The sequence below is a fragment of the Emys orbicularis genome, chromosome 1 (genome assembly GCF_028017835.1).
Source record: "Emys orbicularis isolate rEmyOrb1 chromosome 1, rEmyOrb1.hap1, whole genome shotgun sequence".
NCBI lineage: Eukaryota > Metazoa > Chordata > Testudines > Emydidae > Emys > Emys orbicularis.
In genome coordinates, this window is record NC_088683.1 from 311,939,525 (window position 1) to 311,965,762 (window position 26,238).

The 26,238-nt window shown below is 45.9% G+C and overlaps 1 long non-coding RNA gene across 3 annotated transcripts in view; it reads right to left on the bottom strand.

Moving 5' to 3' along the window:
- Positions 1-14,437: 14,437 nt before the first annotated feature.
- LOC135889916 (uncharacterized) overlaps positions 14,438-26,238 on the bottom strand; it is a 92,231-nt gene continuing 80,430 nt past the window's right edge. For 2 of the 3 annotated variants that reach the window (XR_010562196.1, XR_010562194.1), the window contains one exon: positions 25,989-26,189. This is a non-coding gene — a long non-coding RNA (uncharacterized LOC135889916). Of the gene's footprint in view, positions 15,885-25,988; positions 26,190-26,238 lie in introns of those variants that run through there. The other variant, XR_010562195.1, reaches the window with a different exon arrangement.

A 26,238-nucleotide genomic window follows, 5' to 3' on the forward strand; every position in this document is an offset into this window, starting at 1 on the left:
ACTGACTCCCGGAGCTAGGCACCCATATACCTGTAAAATCTGGCCATAAGTAACTTACCCAAGGTCATACAGGAGATCTGTGGCACAACTAGGAATTGAAACCATGTCTCCTGATCTATGGATCTATGTCTCAATCACGCCAGTGTCTCTCTCTTTAGGGGGTCTGTTCCCTATGTGCCTACTTAATTTTATTAGGTGGGGACACAGAATTTGCTTCTTCGCTTATGGGTGGGATTTTCAAGTGCTCATCATTGGCCTAACTGCATCCATTTAAGTCAATGAGCATTTTTAAAACCTATAACACATCTGAAGCAAAAAGATGATGTCCCCAAGTCATGGATCATGAGGCTTTGTCCCCCTGGAAGTAGGAGGCCTCCTGGAACTTCCATTGGGGTGATGGACTTCCACATTGCCCCAACTTAGACTGTGCCTATTAGGCACAAGAGAGCTTTGTGACTAAACCTTCCGGGCAGGACTGTTGTGTGTATAGTGTTTGCCACACCTTGGGTACCAAATGGATATACTAGTTACAAGACAGCCCTTTAAAGAAGAACTGAAATCTAAATATTTGTGACTAGTGATTGTGTGTGCCTCAGTATTGAGGTACTCAGCTTGAGAAACCCATTAAGCAATCTGCTTTTCAGAAAGTGAACATTTGCTTCCCCAAAAAATTAAGCCTCTTTAAAGGCATCTCAACTTGGGCACCAAATCACTAGCCCCTTTTGAAAGTCCAGGCCTGGACCTGTTTGGTAACTTGCATCCAAATGGACAACAGCCAGCTCAGAAGGACAGCTGTTTTAAAAGCTTAACTAACCTGCACAAAAGAGAAGGAAGAAGTTTAGAAAAGGTAAGAAGCAACACAGAAAAAAAATGGGTCTCCTTGGTAGTGTTGTATCTTATTAAATTGAGAGCTGATGATATATGTATTCTGAACTTCTGAAGGTGTCAGACTTCTAACTGGCTAAAAAGCAGAAGCTGCTGTAGAGATCCCTGTGTCCTAATCAGAATAGTCTGAAAATAAGTCTGAAGCTTACATTTGACGAATTTGAACTCTCAAACATTCTCCCCCCACTCTTTATGTTTTTTGTTTTCCTTGGATTTTGGGGGTGGTAATACTTCCCCAAAATTATATCGGACTAATGTACACTGTCATAGAATACATGTCTAATATTTTAATGAGGTGGTCTTAATTTGTACCAGAAGGACCAAACACTCAAGTCTACACTGTGGACCTTTGGAACTGAGCTTCAGTTAAGCCTTCTAGGCACTGACAGAAGGCTTTGTGTCTAACTCTCAACTTTCTACATGTATTATCTTAGAGACAAAAGGGGCAAAGTTTGTGCCTAAATTGGTAGATGGTACAACAAACAAAATGTTTTGTTTTTTTATTTGTGACCATCTGAAACAGGTGAATCTAAAAGCAGCTTAGGGAAGGGAAGGCAAGCGAATGCTGAATTAAACTAGAATTATTTTCTGGAGCCTCCACGAAACTGTAGCCAACAGGGGGCTGTCTGGGTACACGATTTCATGCGTCTTTTAGCTAAATAAGTGATCCAAATGTACAACATATCACTCAGGCACAATATGGGTTTCAGACACTTCCTAAGTAATTTTGATAGTTCCAGAAGTCAATTAACAGATAACAGTCCCATAAATGCAGTTCTTTACCACTTTTGCCTGATAACACCTTGCGTATATTACTTGTCTCTGAACACCCTATGTCAGAAGACAGAACAAAAATGGCTTATTCAAGAAGTGAGAAAAGTTTGTTTTATTTCATATCATTCCTCTACCTCTACACTGAAGCTGGCAGCATGCTTCCCAGCTTGGGTAGACATATATGCGCTAGCTCTGCTTGAGATAGTGCACTAAAAATACCAGTGTAGCCAGGGGTAGCATGGGCAGCTGCTTGGGCTAGTCACCTGAGTCAAACCTGCCCAGACCCCCTGGGTTTGTACTCAGGCAGCTAGCCTGAGCAGCTGCCCATGGTACCTGACCACAGGGTATTTTTAGTGTTCTAGCTCAAGCAGAGCTAGCATGTCCCTGTCTACCTGGGCTGCACAGCCTATTCCCAGCTGCAGGATAGAGGTACTTATTAATGACGTGAGAGGCATGTCACAACTATTTGGGAGTGTGCCGAAGTTATGTCTATACCAGTTCCATTGTGTTAAGATTGTATGTATAAGTGAGGCCTGGCCTACACTAAAAAGTTAGGTCAATCCAGCGACATTGCTTAGGGGTATGCGAATCTACACCCCTGAGCGACATTGTTAAGTCAACATAACCTCTAGTGCACTAGGCGCCTCTCAGGGAGGTGGATTACCTATGCTGACAGGAGAACTCCTATTGACATAGGCAGCATCTACACTGACATGCTACAGTGGCACAGCTGCAGTGGTGAAGCTGTGCTACTGTAGCATTTCAAGTGTAGACAAGCCCTTATTCTTCTCTTGAAGGAGATAATACACAACTATTCTTATCCCCCGAGCACCACTCCTCCTCCACACACACAGGTTGGTTTTTTTGACATACCTCTAGAGATTTTCCCCAGTGTATATATTACTTTCAAATTATTTGGAAAAAAATGCCAGTGAAATTCACATTACATTATAGTAAGTGAAAAGCATCTAGTGGTTTCTCTCAAGGACATATCTACCATTTTGTAAGATGCCTGTACCAAAAATCATCACTATTTCCAACAGGCCCTTGTGCAGCACAAAGGAAGTGTCCCCCTCATGATGCCAAATGTTGGGAGTTTAGGACTTGAGGCTGAGCAGCAGAAGACTGGTTCACATTGTTTATTTTCTTAATTTTAAATTTTTACATGGGGGGAAAATCTAAAAGAGAAAAATTTTAAGCTACAGAAATCTTACATTCCAATCTTGCAAACTGCTCCATTCAGGGCAATGGTGCTTGCACAGACTGCCATTAACTTTAGTGGGCTCTGTGTAGGAGCAGGGGCCTACCCATACAAAATATGCAAAATTGGGGCTTCAACTATTAGTATTTCCCTTGGACACAGTAAGCTATTATCTGATAGTGAGGGATTGATATGAGACCAGTAAGAAAAAAAGGTTACCTACCTTTCATAACTGTTGTTCTTCGAGATGTGTTGCTCATGTCGATTCCATTCTAGGTGTGAGCGCTCGCCCACGTGCATGGCCGTCGGAGATTTTTGCCTTAGCACCTGGAGTGCCGCGCTCATGCGTTGGTATATTAGGCTCCGCCGGCCCTATGCCCTCTTAGTTTCTTCTTGCCAGCAACTCTGACAGAGGGGCAGGAGGGCGGGTAATGGAATAGACATAGAATCATAGAATCATAGAATATCAGGGTTGGAAGGGACCTCAGGAGGTCATCTAGTCCAACCCCCTGCTCAAAGCAGGACCAATTCCCAACTAAATCATCCCAGCCAGGGCTTTGTCAAGCCGGGCCTTAAAAACCTCCAAGGAAGGAGACTCCACCACCTCCCTAGGTAACGCATTCCAGTGCTTCACCACCCTCCTAGTGAAATAGTGTTTCCTAATATCCAACCTAGACCTCCCCCACTGCAACTTGAGACCATTGCTCCTTGTTCTGTCATCTGCCACCATTGAGAACAGCCGAGCTCCATCCTCTTTGGAACCCCCCTTCAGGTAGTTGAAGGCTGCTATCAAATCCCCCCTCATTCTTCTCTTCTGGAGACTAAACAATCCCAGTTCCCTCAGCCTCTCCTCATAAGTCATGCGCTCCAGACCCCTAATCATTTTTGTTGCCCTCCGCTGGACTCTTTCCAATTTTTCCACATCCTTCTTGTAGTGTGGGGCCCAAAACTGGACACAGTACTCCAGATGAGGCCTCACCAATGTCGAATAAAGGGGAACGATCACGTCCCTCGATCTGCTGGCAATGCCCCTACTTATACAGCCCAAAATGCCGTTAGCCTTCTTGGCAACAAGAGCACACTGTTGACTCATATCCAGCTTCTCGTCCACTGTGACCCCTAGGTCCTTTTCTGCAGAACTGCTACCTAGCCATTCGGTCCCTAGTCTGTAGCTGTGCATGGGATTCTTCCGTCCTAAGTGCAGGACTCTGCACTTGTCCTTGTTGAACCTCATCAGGTTTCTTTTGGCCCAATCCTCTAATTTGTCTAGGTCCCTCTGTATCCAATCCTTACCCTCTAGTGTATCTACCACGCCTCCTAGTTTAGTGTCATCGGCAAACATGCTGAGAGTGCAGTCCACACCATCCTCCAGATCATTAATAAAGATATTAAACAAAACCGGCCCCAGGACCGACCCTTGGGGCACTCCGCTTGAAACTGGCTGCCAACTAGACATGGAGTCATTGATCACTACCCGTTGAGCCCGACGATCTAGCCAGCTTTCTATCCACCTTACAGTCCATTCATCCAGCCCATACTTCTTTAACTTGGCAGCAAGAATACTGTGGGAGACCGTATCAAAAGCTTTGCTAAAGTCAAGGAATAACACATCCACTGCTTTCCCCTCATCCACAGAGCAAGTTATCTCATCATAGAAGGCAATTAGGTTAGTCAGGCACGACTTCCCCTTGGTGAATCCATGCTGACTGTTCCTGATCACTTTCCTCTCCTCTAAGTGTTTCATAATTGATTCCTTGAGGACCTGCTCCATGAGCAACACATCTTGAAGAACAACAGTTATGAAGGTAGGTAACCGTTTCTTCTTCTTCGAGTGCTTGCTCATGACGATTCCATTCTAGGTAACTCACAAGCAGTATCCCTGGTGGCGGGCTTGGTCATGCAGCGTGCAACACTGCTCTGCCAAAGCCAGCATCATCTCGGACTTGCTGGGTGAGCGCATAATGAGACGTAAATGTGTGGATAGATGACCAGTTAGTGGCCCTGCAGATATCCTGAATCAGCACCTGGGCCAGGAAGGTTGCTGACAAAGCCTGCACCCTAGTTGAGTGGGCAGTCACAGTCGCCGGTGGAGGCAACTTTGCCAGGTCATAGCAGTAACGGATGTAGGCCATGATCCAGGATGAAATCCTCTGTGCAGACACTGAGTGACCTTTCATCCTGTCTGCCACTGTAACAAACTGTGTTGACTTATGAAACAGCTTGGTCCTGTCGATGTAGAAGGCAAGTGCCCTCCTGATGTCCAGGGTGTGCAATTTGCGCTCCTCTTCCGATTTATGAGCCTTCAGAAAGAAGACAGGTAAGTATATGTCTTGGCCAATATGAAACTATGAAACTACCTTGGGCAGGAACACTGGAAGCGGCCACAGTTGGACCTTGTCCTTGTAGAACACTATATAGGGTGGCTCTGAAATAAGCTCCCTGATCTCAGAGACCCTACATGTGGACATTATTATGACCAGGAAATAAACTTTCCAGGAGAGGAGGAGAAGGGAGCAGGAAGCTAGAGACTTGAAGGGAGGACCCAGGAGCCGTGACAGCATGAGATTGAGGTCCCAGGTGTTAGAGGAAAGGACAGAAAGACAAAGAAATATATGTGGGGCTATGCTTCCTGTTTCCTTAGATTCGACCCTCCCTGTCCAGCATCTGTCAACTGGTAGGTTTGATTTTCCCATAGAGGGTCCCTCCCACCTCAAATAACGAGGAGTCAATTGGGATAAGGTGAAAAACAAATAAAGTGTATTGAAGAATTGGTGTACAGTGAATAGGGCAAAGAACAGGAGGGAGTAAACAGTAAAATTATGCAATACAGTGATTCCCCAAAATAAACCCTATAAACAGGTAAGTAAACCCCTCAATAGAAACCTTCTGCTATAGAAAGCAACAGAGAGTCCTGTGGCACTTTTAAGACTAACAGATGTATTGGAGCATAAGCTTTCGTGGGTGAATACCCACTTCGTCAGACACATGGTTAGTCTTCGCTCATGACTTGACAAGTCATTGGCCAAGACCTATACTTACCTGTCTTCTTTCTGAAGGCTCATAAATCGGAAGAGGAGCGCAAATTGCGCACCCTGGACATCAGGAGGGCACTTGCCTTCTACATCGACAGGACCAAGCTGTTTCATAAGTCAACACAGTTTGTTACAGTGGCAGACAGGATGAAAGGTCGCTCAGTGTCTGCACAGAGGATTTCATCCTGGATCATGGCCTGCATCCGTTACTGCTATGACCTGGCAAAGTTGCCTCCACCGGCGACTGTGACTGCCCACTCAACTAGGGTGCAGGCTTTGTCAGCAGCTTTCCTGGCCCAGGTGGTGATTCAGGATATCTGCAGGGCCACTACCCGGTCATCTGTATTCACCCACGAAAGCTTATGCTCCAATACATCTGTTAGTCTTAAAGGTGCCACAGGACTCTCTCTTGCTTTTTACAGATCCAGACTAACACGGCTACCCCTCTGATACTTCTTCTATAGATTAAGCTTCGATTGTTGCCTGGGACCTCAATCATCCGGCTAGTCAAAAGCCATCGGAGAGGAGCTCCAGGGAGTCCTTTGATGTTCCTCTGGGTCTGAAGAAGAGTAGATGGTATGTCAGGGAACAGCAGCTGACGATGAATGATGATAAGTGGTATGTGGCTATCTGTCCTTCTCTTCTCCTTGCAGGTGATGGCAAATGCATGTCCAAGTGGAGGCGGAGCTGTGAAAAGAAAACCCTAGCCCCCCTCTACCACTAGGATGGGTAGGTAAGTCCAAGTCAGACCCGCGACAGTCAGTGGCGTAGCCAGCTTCTAAGAGGAGGGGGAGCAAACATAAAAAAGGCGCCCCCCCTTTGCTCCTCCTCTGGCCCCCCCCTTGGCTCCTCCTCCGGCCGCACCGCCCCTCCCCGCCCATGGCTCCTCCGGCCCTGCCGTGCCACCCCGATGGCCCTCGCTCCTCCGGCCGCGGCTGCCGGCCACCATGCTGCGTCCCCCTCGCTCCTCCAGCCGCGGCTGCCGGCCACGCTGCGGGCTGCATGTTACGCCCCCCCGCTCCTCCGGCCGTGCCCGCCGCCCCCCCATGGCAGTGGGCCGCGCTGCGGGCCACCAGCCTGCGCCCCCCTCGCTCCTCCGGCCGCGCTGCGGGCCGCCAGCCTGCGCCCCCCCTCGCTCCTCCGGCCGCTTTGGAAAGGTGGGGGAAGCGGCTGCTTCCCCTGCACTCCGCTAGCTACGCTACTGGCGACAGTCCCTTGCTGTCACTTGGATGGACAGCCCCGAGCAGTGTTCAGGACAGACTTATCTAACTTTGCCCAGGAAACCCCGTAGAAGGAGCAGAAAACCCCCTTCTGGGAAACCCTGTGGAAAAGGTGGTAAAAGTCAGTGTTATCCAGAAGTTGTTTACCACTTCTGAGGAGAAATAAAAGGCGGGAAAACTGTGATCAGCTGGGTCACATGGGCACAAACTCCATTTTGGGAACCAATATGGCTTCCTGAAATTACACAAAACATACAAAATGGACATAACCCAACACAGGGAGGGACAAGATCGCTGACGGGGGTAGAGACGCTCCAGACCTTTCAAAAACCGGATCGTCAAGTCATGAGCGAAGACTGACCTGCCCTGGAGCAAAGGGTGGAAGGCTGAAATAGTGGCCAAGTGGACTTTGATTGATGACAGGGACAACCCCTGGAGCTTGAGGTGCAGAAGATAGTCTAGGATCGCCTGCAGCGAAGACTGAAGTAGAAGAACTGCTAGCCCTTGTGAGGCAAGGGAAAAGCACTGCGACTAACCACCACGTGTGGTAAGAAGGAACTGAGAGGGCATAGGGCTGGCGGCGCCTAATATACCGACGCATGGGTGCGGTACTCAAGGGGGCACCAAAGCCAACCCTACGGATACCGCTAAGGCAAAAATCTCTGACGGCTGTGCACGTGGGCACACCTAGAATGGAATCAAGATGGGTAAGCACTTGAAGAAGAACCAATAAGCCAGTAAGCAGGAGACATATGGGAACTGTACAGATCAGGGCTTAAATTCTCCCCAAGTATTTCCCGAACTCTCGGGGCAGAAGCCGCATGGGGTGCACCGGGGATTGGGGCAGAAGCCCACAGGAGGCACCAGGACTCCCCCGGGTTTAAAAGTATTTACCGGAGCTCCACTCTGGTTGGCTTTGGCTGAATTTAAGCCTTGGTGCAGACTTCATTTGTCCTTTGGAGTTGCAGTCAGGTACTGTAATGGCAAACCTCTGAACAGTGAAAATTGGGCAAGAATCCCTAGCCCTGTCTCCTCTACATCAGGATGATGCATTACTGTCAAAAAAGTACACACAATATTCTCTTGTTGCATATATGCATTTTAACAATCAGTGACTTGTACATGCATTGAATTAGCTTAATCATGATAAAATAATGCAGAAATCATGAGACAGGTCTAATTGCTGAAAATTAGTATATTCAATTCTTTCATAAGAGTTTAATTTAGTGAATATTGTTAACCTTGTAATTGTATACTTTTTACACTCATTAGATTTAAGGCTTGTCAGTTAGTGATTCACAAAATCAACATGCACCAATGTATTGGGTTTATTATTTTAAAAATAAATAAATAAATAAATAAATCCATAGCTACAGCTTAAACTTGTGAAATCAGGACTATATTTTAAACTCCTGTACTCCTAAATTAACATAGGCCCTAGGAACCTGAATAGGGCCCCCTCGGCAAGCAGTGCAGGAAACGTAAGAATTAGCACGACATATGCAACTGCTCTGTTTAGAAACAAATACCTAAACATCCTCTTTAAACCCTAGTCTGGTCAAAGTCTTAAGAGTTCTTCCATGAAGTCAAACAAACCTTGTTCATTCACTCATGAGGGCTAGCACCAAGGCGGGCTCTAGGTTTTTTGTCGCCCCAAGCAAAAAAAATTTTGGCTGCCCCCACCCCAGCCCTGGGCTCCCCCCACCCACAACCCCCTGCCGCCCCAGCCCTGGGCTCTCCCCCCCACACCCGCACCCCCCTGCCGTCCCAGCCCTGGGCTCTCCCCCCACCCCCCGCACCCTCCTTCCGCCCCTGCCCTGGGTCACTGGTAACTAGCTCCCAGGGCGGGTCATTCAACAGGAATTTTGGATGTGCACAGAACACAGACAGGATTGGTTCCCATATGGTTACAGAACTGCAGTAAAGTGGAACAATTTTCAGCTTGTGTGATTGGAGGATAGCTGGATGCACATTATAAGACTCCATAAATGAGGAAAAGTTGAGGTGCCTTTATTATTCTTTTGTTCCACTCTTTCTTTCTATGGGGAATTTGCCAATGCAATATCACTGTCTTCCTTTTAAACAAATAAAACTAAAAAAAAAAAAAAGGCAATGGCTGTTGAAAATAGCAATTCCAGTCCTAAAAACCACTGGGAAGCATTTCTTGCTCAATTTTATCCTACTTTTTCTACAGCAAGTTACAGTGGATAAGTATATTTGATTTGGGAGAAATGAAGTAACAGCTGCCCAAATTGAGCTTGAGCACTCCTGAATTTTGAGGTGTTCAAATCTGGAAGGCAGGTGCTAGATTCCCTTTCTGAATATTAGCTAAATCTGGAAAGGAAAAGTCAATTTCTGCTTCCATGTCTCAGAAGTGGAAATCCTCCTATGTACCTGGTACTGTATCTAAAGCTGCCCAAGTCCAGTAGAGCCTCCCCTCCCTTACTTTTCATTTTAAATTCTAGTGGGATCCACATACCTCCCTTGCTAGACTTCAGATAGAGAGGGGCACTGTCCATTTAGTCCACCCAATTCTTTCTTTGGGGGCTGCAAGGTGAGGTCACACCAGTATCCCTAATCCGGTCTGGGGATGTCTTCTGAAGGGGATATCTGGGCCAAAGCCTTCTACTCCTTGGGCACACTTGTTCCCACACACCCTTCTAGCAGTGAGCTCTCCATTCACAGCAGGCTGCGGCATGAGGTTTCAGCTACCATACTCCCTTCCCCTCCCTTTCCTGTTGATAGCGGCCAAGGGAATGCTGGGAAATGTAGTTCTTTCCCTGCTCCAGGGCTGGCTCTATAGGCAGGGAGCTAACCAAGGAACTACAGCTCCCAGGCTGGATCCCTGCCGGCTGCCGCCCCTGCAAATGGGCTGCCCCAAGCACCTGCTTGCTTTGCTGGTGCCTAGAGCCGCCCTTGGCTAGCACTGTATTAAGGTCCCATAATGGTGCTGTTTCTTTAACAGGAGGGACTAGATGGACAATCCCTTTTAATAATCTACCCACCAGGGAGTTAGAAAAAATTGACTTCTCTTGAATCGGTGGACGGAAAGCTGATGTCACCACTAAGTGGACCCTCAAGGAGCTGAGAGACAGACCTTAGGACTTAAAATGCAACAGATAATTCAAAATGTCCTGAATACATGCTAGCTTTGGCTGGGTTCTCCAAGCTAGAGACCAAACAGAAAAATGCTTCCACTTGGTGAAATATGTAGTCCTACTAGAAAGCTTTCTACTGTTAAGCAAGACTCCCTGCACCACTTCCGAGAAATGTCCTTCCTCCTCATCTAGCCGAGCAGCCTCCATGCTCAGAGGTTCAGACTGCTCAGTGCTGGATGCTGAATCTGACTGTGATGTTGTGTCAGAGGGCCTGGGAGGAGGGGAAGAGGTTTGGGAGGTCGAACAGACAGGCTGAGAAGATCCGAGAACCAATACTGTCTTAGCCAAGCTGGTGCGATGAGTATCAGGTTGACATGATCCAACTTCAGTTGGATAACCTGAGGAATTAACAGGAATTGGGGGAAAGCATATATCAGCTCCAGATCCCGATTCAAATGGAAGGTATTGGGTTGAAGAGCTTGGACTGAACTCCACTTGAGAGGAAAACTGACTGCATTTTCTGTTGTTTTTTGTTGCAAACAAATTGATTGCCAGAATACCCCAATCTCTGAAGATGGACCTCAACACGCTGTTCTTCAGGGACCACTCATGATTGTGGAAAAAACTCTGCTGAGGTGGTCAGCTAACTGATTCTGAACATTGGGTAAGTGTGCTGCTGTGGAGGTAGTGTCCTCTTTGATGCAAAGTTTTATTTCTTCCTGGAAAAATTGGTTCCTGCTTGTGCACATAATACTCCCCTTTCTGAGATAGGCCGCCACTATAGACATGCATTTAGTAAACACGTGTGGGTCTGAGAATAGGCCAAAAGAGCGCACTGTATATTGATATGCTGACCTGCCATTACAAATCTCAGACATTTCCTGTGACCTGGGAAAATTGCCACCTGGAAGTAGGCATCCTGAAGACCAAGAGCAGCAAACCAGTCATTGTGATCCAATGCAGGAAGATAGTAGCCAGAGTAACCATGCAGAATCTCAGGTATTTTATGTATCTGTTGAGATTGCGGAGACTGAGGATGGGTCTTACCCCTCCCTTGGACTGGAATTGCTGGGAGTAGAATTTCTTTCCCTGATGATGATGATGAATCTCCTCTAAAGCCCGCAGAGCACATGGAGTTTGGACCTGCTTAGAAGCTGTGACTCATGAGAGGGGTCCTGAAAAGGGATGGGGAAGGGGTATGAGAGGGGGGAATGGACAGAAATTGGATGGCATAACATGATCCCACAGGGCTTAGAACCAATTTTTCCATAGTTATTGTTTCTCAAGTATTGCAGAAGTGAGCTAGCCTGTCCCAAACTGTGGAGGCATGGTTGATAAGTTCACAACTGGTATGCTGCTCTCGATATGAAAGTCAAGTAGATTGTCTGACCAAAGGTGGAGGAGGATGGGCTGGTTGATTACAACTGGACCCAGAAGGTCTTCTTGTCTGCGATTTATGCTCCTTTCTGGTGAAGTCTTGCTGCCTAGCAGGGTAGGATGACTGTCAGAAGCATCGCTCCAGACGATATCGCTGGTGTTGTTGCTGACCTCCATAATGATATATTTTTGTGGCCTGGGCATAGACCCCCCAATGACAGCAAAGTAACATTGACTAAAAGAATGCAATGTCTCGTCATTTTTCTCAGAAAACAAAAAGCGTCCATCAAGAGGTAAGTCATCTATGTCTGTTGGACCTCAGGAGCTGTGCTGGAGTTCTGTAACCATGAGACTCTTCTCATTGTTGTAGCTGAAGCATAAGTCTGGATGAAGCATCTGCCACGTCCAGTGCTGACTGCAAAGATGTCTTGGCCATCAAACTGCCTTCTGCAATGAATGCCTGGAACTTTTTCCTGGAGGATTCCGGCAATTTATTTGTAAACTTGGACATAGCATCCCAGTTCACAAAGGTATACTTAGATAATAGCACCTGTTGGTTTGCAATGGCCATTTGTAATGAAGAGATTGAATAAACTATTATCCCCATCAAGTCTAACCTCTTAGACTCTTTGTCTTTATTTGTGGGTTTATATCTCCCCTGAGGTAACTTCTTATTTGCTGTCATCAAAATAAGAGAATTAGGAGCTGGATGTAAGAAAAACACTCAAAACCTTGCATGGGGATATAATACCTCTTATTGGTACACTTTGCTGTGGGCGCTAAAGGCACTGACTTTGATGTGCTTTGTGCATACACACATGAGTGGAATATACGTCTGCAACCACTTGAAGAAGAACAGCTTTTACAAAGTATTTAGACTCGGCAAACTGGTTCTAGCTGTGATGGAATTAGGCCGACAGAAAGCACAGGTGCTCAGGACTTGTGTTAGTCTCTATCCTTCCAAATTACCTGGCTAAGTTCCTTTTGGACTTTAATCAATGCTATGTATTCACAGAGACAGTTTTTGATTGATGACATTCCCTCACCAGCAGAGGAGGAACACATTTGCCACTGCACTACTCCTAGCCCAGCTAATGCAACTGAGAATTGATGCATATCTGGTAATGCAGAGCTCTCTCGTAGTCTAGCTCTTTTCAGAAAACATTTACAGTAGAACCCTAATTTTATCAATATCAATTACAAAAGCCTAGTTATACGAACCATCTTTCTGCTACCAAAGTCATCTTTTTGCCAGTGAATGTGACTTTAAATCCTTCAGCCAACATTCAAGGAGCTGTACAGGTTTGAAGAGACTGACATTTGGCAGCAAAAAGATGTAGTTCTCTCAAAGAAAAAAAAATCAGGCACATTGTATATATTTGTTAGCATTCATTATGTACACTAATCACTGAATGATTAGTAAATTGACTTATGTACTGTACCTATTGTGATTCTGAGACATTAGAGAGGTTAGAACCACACGCTCATCTCTTGGGCTGGATGTGAAGTATTTCATTTAAAGTGTAACAATGGAGGGTAAACAAAAATGGTAAAAAATACCAAGACTGAAGGGGCAAGGATAACAGTCTAACCTCCTTGAATTCTAGGCAACATGAAAAAGTTAAGGTTAGATAGGCTGAGTCTACAGTTGTAAAAATGGCAGCTAAGAGGGAGTAAGAAGCTAAGTATAAGAAGAGTAGCTATAGCCGTGTTGGTCGCAGGACATTAGAGAGACAAGGTGAGTAAACCTGGCAGCTGTGCCACAATGCCATCCAGAACCGCCTGGTGAAAGCCATCGCACCACACCTTGGGGAGATCTCCGTGAACTGCGCCATCCCCGGTACCGACAGCCAGCTACAACCTGACATCGTCATCACCGACGAGGCCCAGAAAAAGATCATCCTCGTTGACGTCATGGTCTCCTTTGAGAACAGGACCCCGGCATTTTGCGAAGCCCGAGCTCGTAAGCTGGAAAAGTATGCCCCCCTGGCCAACACCCTGAGAGCGAAGGGCTATGAGGTGCAGATGGACGCCCTGATCGTCGGAGCCCTGGGAACCTGGGACCCCTGCAACGAGCGTGTGCTGCGGACCTGCGGGATCGGTAGACGCTACGCATGGCTCATGCGGCGCCTCATGGTCTCAGACACCATCCGATGGTCCAGGGACATCTACATCGAACACATCACCGGCCACCGACAGTACCAGGAGGCATGAGCCGGAGTGACATCGTTCTTCGACTACGAGAAAGGGACCAACAGACCATGATCCGTTGGAGCATATGAACTGGAACCAAAAACTCCACGAACGTTAAATCTCACCAAATGAGGGTCAATCCATCCTCATCATCATATCCACTCATTATACTCCACACCTGAACATAGCCATTATATGAACTTCATACCCTCATATCTCAATGTCTGTACTTTGACCCATCAATATTTTACCCCAATCGGGGATATTGCAGATTATGTATTCCTTATGCCACCCGATCTTAAACCGAACTTCGTACCCCTCGATAATCTGTATGTTATTCCCTGATAACCAGAAACTTCTATGCGTAAACTCTGTACCGTTCACTTTTTTTTTTTAAACATCATCTTAATAAAAATTTTTAAATCTCTTACTGGACCAAATTCTACTGGTGAAAGAGACAAGATTTCGAGCTTACACAGAACAGTTCTCCAGCTCTGGGAAAGGTACTCAGAGTGTCAGTTCTAAACACAAGGTGGAACAGATTGTTAAGCATAAGGAGTTAACTCATGTTGTAAAGACCATTTAAGGTGAAGCGGGCAGTTAACACCTCTGCAGTCATAGGACAAAAGGAGTAGGTTACAGATTGTTGTAATGAGCCATAAATCTAGTGTCTTTATTGAGTCTTTGATTTTTAATGTCTAGCACATTCATAAATTTAAGTTCCCAGGCTTATCTTTTGAAGTTGTTGCGCAGGTTTCCTTTGAGGACAACGACTGAAAAGTCAAATGTGGAGTGATTGTTAATTTAAAAGTGTTTGCCCATGGACGATCTCGTGTTTTTGTCTTTTATCATTTTTCTGAGAGTTCATCTGGGAGAGTAGTGATTGTCTCATTTCACCCACACAGTTGTCATTGGGGTATTTAGTGAGCTGGATGAGGTACATCACATGTTGTGATAGGCTTGTGTAGGACCCATGGATATTGAAAGGTGTGTTGTAAGGGATACTGATCATCATAGCAATAGAGATATGCCTGGAGGTTTTGTATCTGTTATGGCAATATTTATGGCAATATCTGGTGCCTTTTTGAGTTAGTGAATCCTGGGCTGTGGGGAGCTTGCTTCATATAAACTTGGCAAGGTTTGGGGGTTATTTGAAGGTCAGCAGAAGGAGTTCCGGAAAGATTTATTTCAGGATGTGGTCCCCCTCATGTATGGGTTATAATTGTTTAATGATACCCCACATTGGTTCCAGGGGTGGTAGGTGACAACTAGGGGTGTGTGATCAGAGCTTTTTTCTCTCTCTCTCCATATTGAAGCAGGTTCTCTCAGGGTATTTGGATGGCCCATTCCATGATGTGATCTACTTCTCTGGTGGAGTATCCTTGTTTGGTGAAGGCGGTTTTAAGTGTGTTAAAGTGTGTATCCCAGACTTTCTCCTCAGAGCATATTCTGTGGTATCTGAGTACCTGGCTGCTCAGGTTTCTTGGTGTGTTTGGGGTGGTTACTGCATCTGTGAAGGAAAGCATGGTCCATGGGTTTCTTGTATATAGTTGTCTGTAGGATTCCATGGTTGAAAGTGATGTTGGTGTCCAGGAAATTGATGCTGGTGTAGGAGGATTCTAGGAGTTTGATGGATGGGTGTGACCGAAAGCACCCATGTATTCACACCCTACACACTATTGTAATAATCTTTATATAAAATATGCCTTGTGAGGTATCATTTAAAAACTAATAACTCACTGGTCAATAATATCATGGTGAAATGTAGGTAGCAACGTTATATGTAAAGTAATTAATTACCCCATATGAGGTTATTAGCACAGTTTCAAAACCCTGCCTGATAAAAGTGTTAAGCAGGTCTATCCTAAACAAAGGAATGTGTGTTTACCTCAATTTATGTACAAGTAGTAAACAGGATCTTCAAGACAGTAGGGGAAGGAGATGGTAGGAAACAGAATAATTTGCATTTCAGCAAACACAAGTGGGGGAAGAAAGAGCATACAGCTCCCTTCATCACTAGACTCCATGTTGCCATCTTCACTGCTTCAATAAACTTTACTTTAAGGGTAACCTTCAGAAGAATCCACTTCAAAGGCTCACTGGTCTATAAAAGAAAGCAACAGAAACCCCAAATTATCTCTTTGACCTAAAAAGACAAAGGCGGTGGGCGAACTGCTGGTTGAGAGAGGCTAGCCCCCTGCCAGCCCTGCCCGAGGACCCACACTTCCACTGCCGGAGCCCTCCAATCCCACGGCTAGTGCATGGTGGGCGGGCAGCGTGTGGCCTCCTGGCCCCCAAGTGCAGGGCATGCGGGCAGCACGCCATCCCCCAAGCACAGGGTGGGTGTGCAGCCCACCCCAGCCCCTGAGTGCAGGGGTGGCATGTGGCCCCCCCAGCCCTCAAATACAGAGTGGGTGGGCGGTGCACAGCCCCCCTGATCCCTGAGCGCAGGATGGTCAGGCGCCCCCCCAGTGCCCTGAACCCCCCCCAAGCACAGGGCAGGAAGCCCCCCAGTGCTCCCAACCAGGGCCGGCTCCAGCTTTTTTGCCGCCCCAAGCACCCCCGATCGGCGGCACTTCGGCGGCAGCTCAGTCGCACCGCTTCATTCTTCTGCAGCAATTCAGCAGCAGGTCCTTCGCTCCCTCTCTTCCTCTTCGGCGGCAGCTCAAAGAGGAAGAGAGGGACTGACGGACCCGCTGCCGAATTGCCGCCAAAGACCCGGACGTGCCGCCCTTTTCCATTGGCCACTCCAAGCACCTGCTTCCTTCACTGGTGCCTGGAGCCGGCCCTGCTCCCAACCCCCCGCAATGACGGATGGGCAGCCCCAGCGCCAACCCACCCCCAGTGTTGGGTGGCACAGCCCCAGCGCCTGGGGGCCCCCAGTGCTGGGTGGTCCCAGCCACCCCAAGTCCTGACACCCTCACCCTAGCCACAGCCTGCTTCTCTGAAGAGTAGTAGCCTACCTGGGCTGGGGCAAAGGGCAAGCATGATGGGGCTTCGGGAAGGAGTGTGGGCAGGGCCACGCCAGGCTGTTTGAGGAGGCACAGCCTTCCTCAGCCTATGCGACACATTGTCCATGGGCACCAGCACCTTTGGGCCTCTGGGAGAGATCATGACTAAGACTATGTTTTAGTCACGGGTATTTTTAGTAAAAGTCATGGACAGGCCATGGGCAGTAAACAAAAATTCATGGCCTGTGACCTATCCATGACTTGTATTATATACCCCTAACTAAAACTTGGGCCAGGAGGCTGTGGTTGCTCTGGGGGGACGGTCGGGGGGGGGGGGGGCACTGCGGGTGCTGGGGGGGGGGGGTAGCCCGGGACTCCTGCTGGTGCTGGGCAGGGAAGTGGGTGGTGGTGCATGGCCCGGGACCCCCGCTGGTGCTGGGGTGTGTGTGTGTGTCTGGGCTGTGGCGTGCAGTCTGGGACCTCCGCTGGTGCTGCCGGTGGGGGGGAGGGTTGGCGGGGCTGGCAGGCTCCCTACTGGGCTCCGTGCAGCTCCCCAGAAGCGGCTGGCATGTCCCTGCAGCTCCTAGGGGGAGGGAAGGCCAGGGAGGCTCCACGTGCTGCTCCCGCCACGAGCTCCAGCTGCACAGCTCCCATTGGCCAGGAACTGCAGCCAATGGGAGCTGCAGGGGCGGTGCCTCCAGGCAGCGGCAGCATGCAGATATCCCTGGACCCTCTGCCTATGAGCTGCAGGAACATGCCAGCCTCTTCCAGGGAGCGACCCCCCCGGTAAGCACCGCACTGCACCGCACCCCAACCCTGAGCCGTCTCTCACACCCAAACTTCCCCAGCAGCAGCCAATGCGACTGGCCCAGGGGCTGCCTGATCTGCTCGGGCAGCCCCAGAGCCAGCTGCACCGGCCGCTGCAGAAGTCACGGAGGTCAGGGAAAGTCACAGAATCTGTGATCTCCATGACAGACATGGAGCCTTAATTATGACTGAGGAGAAGGTCAGTCACCATCTTGCTGGAAGACTGTGGGTGAGAAAGGCCATCTTAAACAAAGCTTTGAACCAAAACTTGCTAGATTAAGTTTTAGACGTTTTCACTTGTATTTGCTGGTAGCCATTTCTAACTATCTCCTATACTTGAATTCACTTAAAATCCTATCTTCTTTTGTTAATAAATGCATTTTATTTTTAATCTAAACCAACCCAGTGCTGTGTGTAAACTGAACTGTTTGTTAACTCCAGGTAAAGTAGCAAATTGTTGAATATTGACTCCTTAAAAGGGCAACAAACATTAATATCACTCTGTTTGTTCCAGGACAGGAGTGGACATTTCAGAACACACATTTCTGGAAAAATTTGGGGTTAGCAGAGTGTGGTGTCACCATACCAGCTGTTAACCAAGGTTGGTGGAAATCTGTGATATTGCAGGCAGGCTTCAGGATCCAAAGATTTGGACCAAGACTACCCGGTACATAGACGGATTGCATGCTTGTTGCTGACTGTAGGTGTCCCAGGGAGAGAACCACAGTGGCAAGGCATTGTGAGACACTCAGTGTTACAAGATAAAAGGTGACAACTTTTCACTAGTCTGGATTGCATAGATGCTGAGTTTCTAATCTGCCGGGGGGTGCTCCCCCTAGGCCCTGTCCCCACTCCAACCCTTCTCCCAAGACTCGACCCCACCCTGCTTCTTCTCACCCCCACCCTGCCTCTTCCCACCCCACCCCTGCCCAGTTCTGCCCCCTCCCCCGAGCATGCTGCGCCTTCGTGTCCCCCCCCCCAGCACCTCCTGATGCCGCGAAATTACTGATCCATGCCAGGCAGTAGGCGCTGGGAGGAAGGGGGAGGCACTGATTTGCAGAGCCCGCCAGCAGACAGGAGGTGCTGGGTGGAGGGGGAGGTTCTTGTAGGGGGGCTGCTGGTGGGTGCTTAGCACTCACCATTTTTTCCCCATGGGTGCTTCAGCCCCAGAGCACCCACAGAGTTGGCACCCATGCTGGATTGCACCCCAGAATGTGCACCCAGACAATAGGTGCTGGCTCACATTGTGGTGGAAGTCTATGAGGGAGTTCAGGCCATCTGTCCAAAGAATGAAAATATCATTGATGTATTTCAGGCAAATCACTGGTTTTGTGGTGCATTTTTCCAGAAATACTTCCTTGAGGTGGCCTTTGAAGAGGTTGGCATATTGGGGAGCTGTTCCAGTACCCATTGCTGTTCCCATGGTTTCTACAAAGTATTTCCTGTTGAATGTAAAATTTTTATGGGTGAAGATGAAATGGCTGAGTTTGGCAATGTATTTGGGGTGGATTTCTGAGTGTTACCCATTGTCTTGTAGATATTAGAAGCAGGTAGTGATGCAGTCCTGGTGAGGGATGTTGATGTAGAGGGAGGTGACATCCATGGTAGCAAGGATGGTGTTTTGAGGAAGGTTGTTGATGTTACAGAGTTTCTGAAGGAAGTCGGTTGTGTCCTGGAGGAAACTGGCTCTTTATGTGGTGAGTGGTTTGAAGATGGTTTCTATGAGTCCTGATATTCCTTCAGTAAGAGTGCCATGACCAGATATGATGAGTCTGCCTGGTTTCCCTTGTTTGTATATCTTGGGCAGCATGCAGGTCACTGGTGTGGGTCTGCAGAAGGGGATGAGGTTGTAGAGTTTCTCTTGGAGTTGTTTTGTGAAGGGTTTGATGATATCCTTAAATTCCTGGGTGAATTGTAGTGTGGGGTCTTATTTGAGTACTTTATTGTGAGTGGCATTGAAGAGTTGTTGGTTGTCATCATGGAGAGAGTGTGGTGTTTGTGAGGTGATGTTTGTTAAGGATTTCACAGTTGATTTTTTCCTGAAGCAATCAGTGTAATGATCAAATGTGTAGTTTCATCTGCTGTGAGGGGTCCAGTCAGATTATTCTTTTTTCTGTGACAGTTGGGGGAATATGGAGTTGTGGGTGGTGTCATCTTTGTTGTGAAAGAATTCTTTGAGGTGACATCAAAGAAAGAATTCTAGTTTGCCACAGTTATCATACTATCAGGTTCTGTGGTGGGGTGGAAATTCCGTCCCTTGGAAAGTATACATAATTCAACTTGGGGTAGGAGTAGTCTTGATAATTTGATGTTGTGTAACCCATTAACCCTCCTTTGTCCTTTGACTGCAGGTGTTAACTGCCTACTTCCCCTTGAATGGTCTCTTGTAACATGTGTTAATTCCTCATGCTCAACAATCTGTCCTACCTTGAATTTAGCTGTGACACTCAGGGACCCTTTCCCAAACCTGGAGCAGAGCTTTGTGTAAGCTCAAAATGTTGTCTCTTTCACCAACAGAACTTGATCCAATAATATATATTACTTCACCCACCTTGTATGTCTAAACAAAAGGATTCTATCTGAGTGTTACTTAGGCTGATATTGTTCAATTTAAGCGGGCCCAATAATGCTTGAAGTTTACCCCAGTACGACTAACCTAATCAGATGTTTGATTTCACGTACCTTTGATGGTGTTATTTTTCTGGAGATAGTTATACAGTACATGGAAGATGTAATCACAATCTTCACTTTGTTATTGTATTGTATGAAAATTCATCTTGTTTTTTATATTACTGAAAGTTTCTGAAACTTTTTTTAAGAAGTCCAGAAACTTCCTGTTTATTACAATAGAAAGTTAGAAATATGGAAGAAAGAAATGATGAAAGATTCCCATCCCTACTGAAATGCCACCACCAAAACAAGCTCAGCCCCTCCCCTCAAAACCAAGAACTTTTAAGAGGCTCTGAAGTGTTCTTTATATGTATGTCACCAATGGCTAGAAACCCTTTAGAAAAATAAAAGATTAAGGATATAAAGTTGTTCCTTATCTTCCAGAAGGATTTAAGTGAGGAAGAAATTTCACATTTAATGAAACGATATACACATTCCATTTAAGCAGTCAACAGGGCTGCCAATACAGTAGCCCCTCAGAGTTATGAACACCAGGGTTACGAACTGACCAGTCAACCACACACCTCATTTGGAACCAGAAGTACACTATCAGGCAGCAAAGACGGAAAAAAAAAAATTACTGTACAGTACTGTGTAAAATGTAAACTGCTAAAAATATAAAGGGAAAGTTTTAAAAAAACTAGACAAGGTAAGAAAACTGTTTCTGTGCTTGTTTCATTTAAATTAAGATGGTTAAAAGCAAAATTTTCCTTCTGCACAGTAAAGTTTCAAAGCTGTATTAAGTCAATGTTCAGTTGTAAACTTTTGAAAGAACAATGATAATATTTTGTTCAGTTACAAACAACCTCTATTCTCGAAGTGTTTGTAACTCTGAGGTTCTATTTTACTACCAATTTCACTCTTTTCAGAGTTTACAAAATAATTCTCCAAGGTGTACATTAAGAGATGGAGTCAATATTATACACATTTCTCATTGATCTTTACTAATATAAAGCTATCAGAAGAAATTCAAAATTACCTAATAAATGTTGATATTTTGTATAATTACCCAATAAACTTCCCACTGAAATAAACGGATAGACAGAGAAATCTTTTCGCTTCCCTTCAAAATAGTGGTAGCAATGGCACCTATGCCCCAATGTTCCCCCCCCCATAGTTCACTCTTGTTTCTACTTATAGGCCAAATGTTTCCTTTAGATACACATAAAGAACCCCACTGCAACTTGGAGAGGAGGGATTTGGCCTTATGTATGCTGGTAGATTTCAAACCTTTCTGCAAAGAATCATTGTTTTACCTCCAGTTAAACTGTGGGAAAGTAGCAGCTGGCAACTGCTCACCATTTCTGATATTGCCATCAATGATCTGCTGTGACTCCTATGCAGCTAGAAGATAAAGGTGGTGACATCAAAGAACATAAGAGGAGTCAAGACACTTCAAGTCTCTTCTAACAGCTGTAACCAGATGGAGAGACTTCATCATTTCCTTATTTGGAGGATACTCAGCATGTAGAGCAGATCAAGGGAGAAGTTTAAACATTTTCAGGGTTATCTACTATAAATATCAGTTATGAAAATATTCTTGCCTAGTAAAAATCTGAAATACAGAGTACTATTTTTTTTTTATTTAAAGAACCAAAACAATAACACATTTAACAGAGGTTTTGTGATTTTATTTTTGAAACCCAAACTATCTGGCAGTGAGGAAAGTATTGTAAAAACTCAAATATATAGTGCAGCCATTATAAGGGACTATAAAAAGAGGAAACACTTGGTTCCCATGAAATTATACACAGCAGTCTGCGAAGCCCTGAACACATGTATGGAATTCAGCTTGCACTTTTAAAAACATTGTTACAATAATGTTATACATAAGAAATAAATAGTAACATTTCAGTTTAACTTGCCCATTCCATTTGTCATGCAGTTCTATTTGTAGAACATTACAGTATGAAGACCACCTGCCACACAGTGTAAAACTTTTTACAACATAAAGGCAATGTTCATGTTTGAGCTTCTCTTTGGCATATTGTTTTACAATATATTTAACTAATTTATGCAAAACACAGATCTTACAAAGTTTTATTTGATAACTACATAATAAAGAATGAGTAAATGGCAACATAGGATATAAGCTGGAGCATGGGACGGGACCAAAAGACCCATTCAATTGTTGTGTGGGGGTTTTGATCAGCATTTTCACTGGGGACTCCTCAAATTAGCAAACAGCTAATCAAGTTAATACAGGGCCTTCCCTAAGTCAGGTAACTGCCATGCTGTGTTCCACACCTAGGACATGAATCACGCAGGGAGCGAGGGCATGTCTACATTGGCCGTGCACAGTAAGATGGGATGTAAATCTACAGCACACTAGCCTGCCACACAATAACTGGCCACCATGCACTAAAAGTTCCAGTGTGCCGCAGAACTCCTGCTACAAACAGCTCCCATCTCTGTGTTCAGGTGGTGGTGTCACTCTTGGTGTTCTGGAGGATAGCCCTGGCTCGTGCCACCAGAATTGATCTGAGACATTGGGTGGACCCTGTGGTGCTCGGCCAGTGCATGAGGCTGCCCACCCTGCATCTCCACTGTTGTGTGCTCTGGGAAGTGAGGGCAGCCTTGGCTCCTGATTCTGACTTTCCTTGAGTGGGTCCTGCATGAGTGTGCTTTGTGTCCACTCCCTCATCTCTGGCCCTCCAGAACTCATTATCGGGCCCCTGCTCTACGAGCCTCCCCGGCTGCCCCCAACATGCCACCTAAGTCAGCTGAATGACATCCAGCTGGTCTGCCTCCAAGCTGTGCCAAGAGAATATCTGTAAGCGCTCATGCTTCATACCATTCACTTCCTCACCCTTGCGTCCCATCCAACACCAAGTGGAGGAACCTATGGTCACCTGGTGGGCCTGTCTGTACTCCACTGTAGTTCCATGGCCCACCAGAGATATTAATTGGCAGCTCCTACATGGAGTTGTGAGCACAGGCATGTACTGGCATGGTTCACAAACTCTTCTGATACAGGTTCCTTTTACAGCAACCCTTGAGATCTATGTAGAGTGCATCAGGTTGCAGCCCCTCTTGTGGATCATCCAGAACCTCCTCCTGAGGTTCTGGCTGCCCCTTTTCCCCACACCTTCTCATTTTTGTACACTTCATCCATGGCTCCACAAAGTCATGGGACCTCCTTGTCAACATCTTCTGGACACTGGCCAAGATGGCCATCTATCACTCCAAGAAGAGGAAGCTGGATGGGATGGGGGGTGCTCTGCTATTGTGGGGCCTTTTTATTGTCCCTTGTCTGCTCACATCTCCAGGCGGAGTTCCTCTGGGCAGTGTCCATTGTTTCCTTGGATGCCTTTGAGAACATTGGTCTACAATTTTTGAGAAGTCGTCTGCTTCAGAGATAAAATGTGCTATTTATTATGTATTTTGATGTGCTGAATTCAAATATGACAATTAAAACAACTGATGGGCTACTGTTTCTAAGATATTTAAGTTTTTACATTTTATGTCTATGTATATTGTGTAGATAGTAGAGTTTTAATCATAAATTGTAAACCTAGGTCTTTTCATGTGTTTATGGTTGCTTTACATGATAATATGTCACCTGTCCTATTTATGTAACACTTTAAAAATCAGCAAAAGGGTTATATAAATAAAATTTATTATGAAACAAAAGGCAAAAAACTATTCTGTACATAGTTTAGTCCTATTCAGTGTCTACTCGGCGCTTCTTGGCTTGTCTCTTGTATTCATTAAATGGAGCATCTCTTGTCACTGTCCAGCAATAGTCTGCAAGCATTGATGGGCTCCATTTGCCCTGATAGCGTTTCTCCATTGTTGCAATGTCCTGGTGAAATCGCTTGCCGTGCTCGTCGCTCACTGCTCCGCAGTTCGGTGGAAAAAAATCTAGATGAGAGTGCAAAAAATGTATCTTTAGTGACATGTTGCAACCAAGGCTTTTGTATGCCTTGAGGAGGTTTTCCACCAACAACCTGTAGTTGTCTGCCTTGTTGTTTCCGAGAAAATTTCTTGCCACTAACTGGAAGGCTTTCCATGCCGTCTTTTCTTTGCCACGCAGTGCATGGTCAAATGCATCATCTCGAAGAAGTTCACGAATCTGAGGACCAACAAAGACACCTTCCTTTATCTTAGCTTCACTTAACCTTGGAAATTTTCCACGGAGGTACTTGAAAGCTGCTTGTGTTTTGTCAATGGCCTTGACAAAGTTCTTCATCAGACCCAGCTTGATGTGTAAGGGTGGTAACAAAATCTTCCTTGATTCAACAAGTGGTGGATGCTGAACACTTTTCCTCCCAGGCTCCAATGACTGTCGGAGTGGCCAATCTTTCTTGATGTAGTGGGAATCTCTTGCACGACTATCCCATTCGCAGAGAAAACAGCAGTACTTTGTGTATCCAGTCTGCAGACCAAGCAAGAGAGCAACAACCTTCAAATCGCCACAAAGCTGCCACTGATGTTGGTCATAGTTTATGCACCTCAAAAGTTGTTTCATGTTGTCATAGGTTTCCTTCATATGGACTGCATGACCAACTGGAATTGATGGCAAAACATTGCCATTATGCAGTAAAACAGCTTTAAGACTCGTCTTCGATGAATCAATGAACAGTCTCCACTCATCTGGATCGTGAACGATGTTGAGGGCTACCATCACACCATCGATGTTGTTGCAGGCTACAAATCACCTTCCATGAAGAAGAATGGGACAAGATCCTTTTGACGGTCACGGAACATGGAAACCCTAACATCACCTGCCAGGAGATTCCACTGCTGTAGTCTGGAGCCCAACAGCTCTGCCTTACTCTTGGGTAGTTCCAAATCCCTGACAAGGTCATTCAGTTCACCTTGTGTTATGAGGTGTGGTTCAGAGGAGGAGGATGGGAGAAAATGTGGGTCCTGTGACATTGATGGTTCAGGACCAGAAGTTTCATCCTCTTCTGACTCAAGTGAGAATGATTCTGGTGCATCAGGAACCGGCAGTCCTTCTCCGTGGGGTACTGGGCGTATAGCTGATGGAATGTTTGGATAATGCACAGTCCACTTTTTCTTCTTTGACACACCTTTCCCAACTGGAGGCACCATGCAGAAGTAACAATTGCTGGTATGATCTGTTGGCTCTCTCCAAATCATTGGCACTGCAAAAGGCATAGATTTCCTTTTCCTGTTCAACCACTGGCGAAGATTTGTTGCACAAGTGTTGCAGCATATGTGTGGGGCCCACCTCTTGTCCCGATCTCCAATTTTGCAGCCAAAATAAAGGTGATAGGCTTTCTTAACCATAGTGGTTATACTGCGCTTTTGTGATGCAAAAGTCACTTCACCACAAACATAGCAGAAGTTATCTGCACTGTTCACACAAGTATGAGGCATCTCTGCTCACTTTGGCTAAACAGAAATGTGTCCCTTTGCAAAATCAAACACTGACAAATAAGAGAGCACGACACTGTATGATTTCTAGAGCTGATATAGGGCAATTTGTTCAGCAGAGTGATGTAAGCTTCGTTATGATTGCATCATCCATGACTTCTAGGAATAACATGATGCAATTCATCTCATGTATGACGCAATACCAGCTTCAGATTGCATCATTCCTTGTTTTGCCTAAAAAGCAAGTACTGTCCAAACCCAGTCATAGATTTATTCATAGATCCAGTCAAAGATGTATTTTAGTCATTTCTGGTTTAAATTGAGATCCCTTCCCTTTATAACTCACTTATCCTCCACCATTCCCAAGTCAAGGGTCATATATACTGACCCAATAGCATATCTTGAAAACTAGAGCCAATCAACAATTTTAAGCATCATTTTCGTTCTCAGTGACCCAGAATTAGTAAAGTTTGACTACATTTATTTCAGAAGCATTTTTGCTGTAGAGCAGTGGGTGCTCTCTGGGATTCTCTGCGCTGTTTCCCTGGATTTTCAATCTTTAACCTCACTCCTGTTCCTCTTTTCTCCTTTGCTGTCCCCAGCAATCAATTGTAGCCTGGACTTAGTGGTTCCTTCCCCTATAATTGAGGGGGGGGAGGGGAAAGAAAGAGAGGGAAAAGAGCTTTA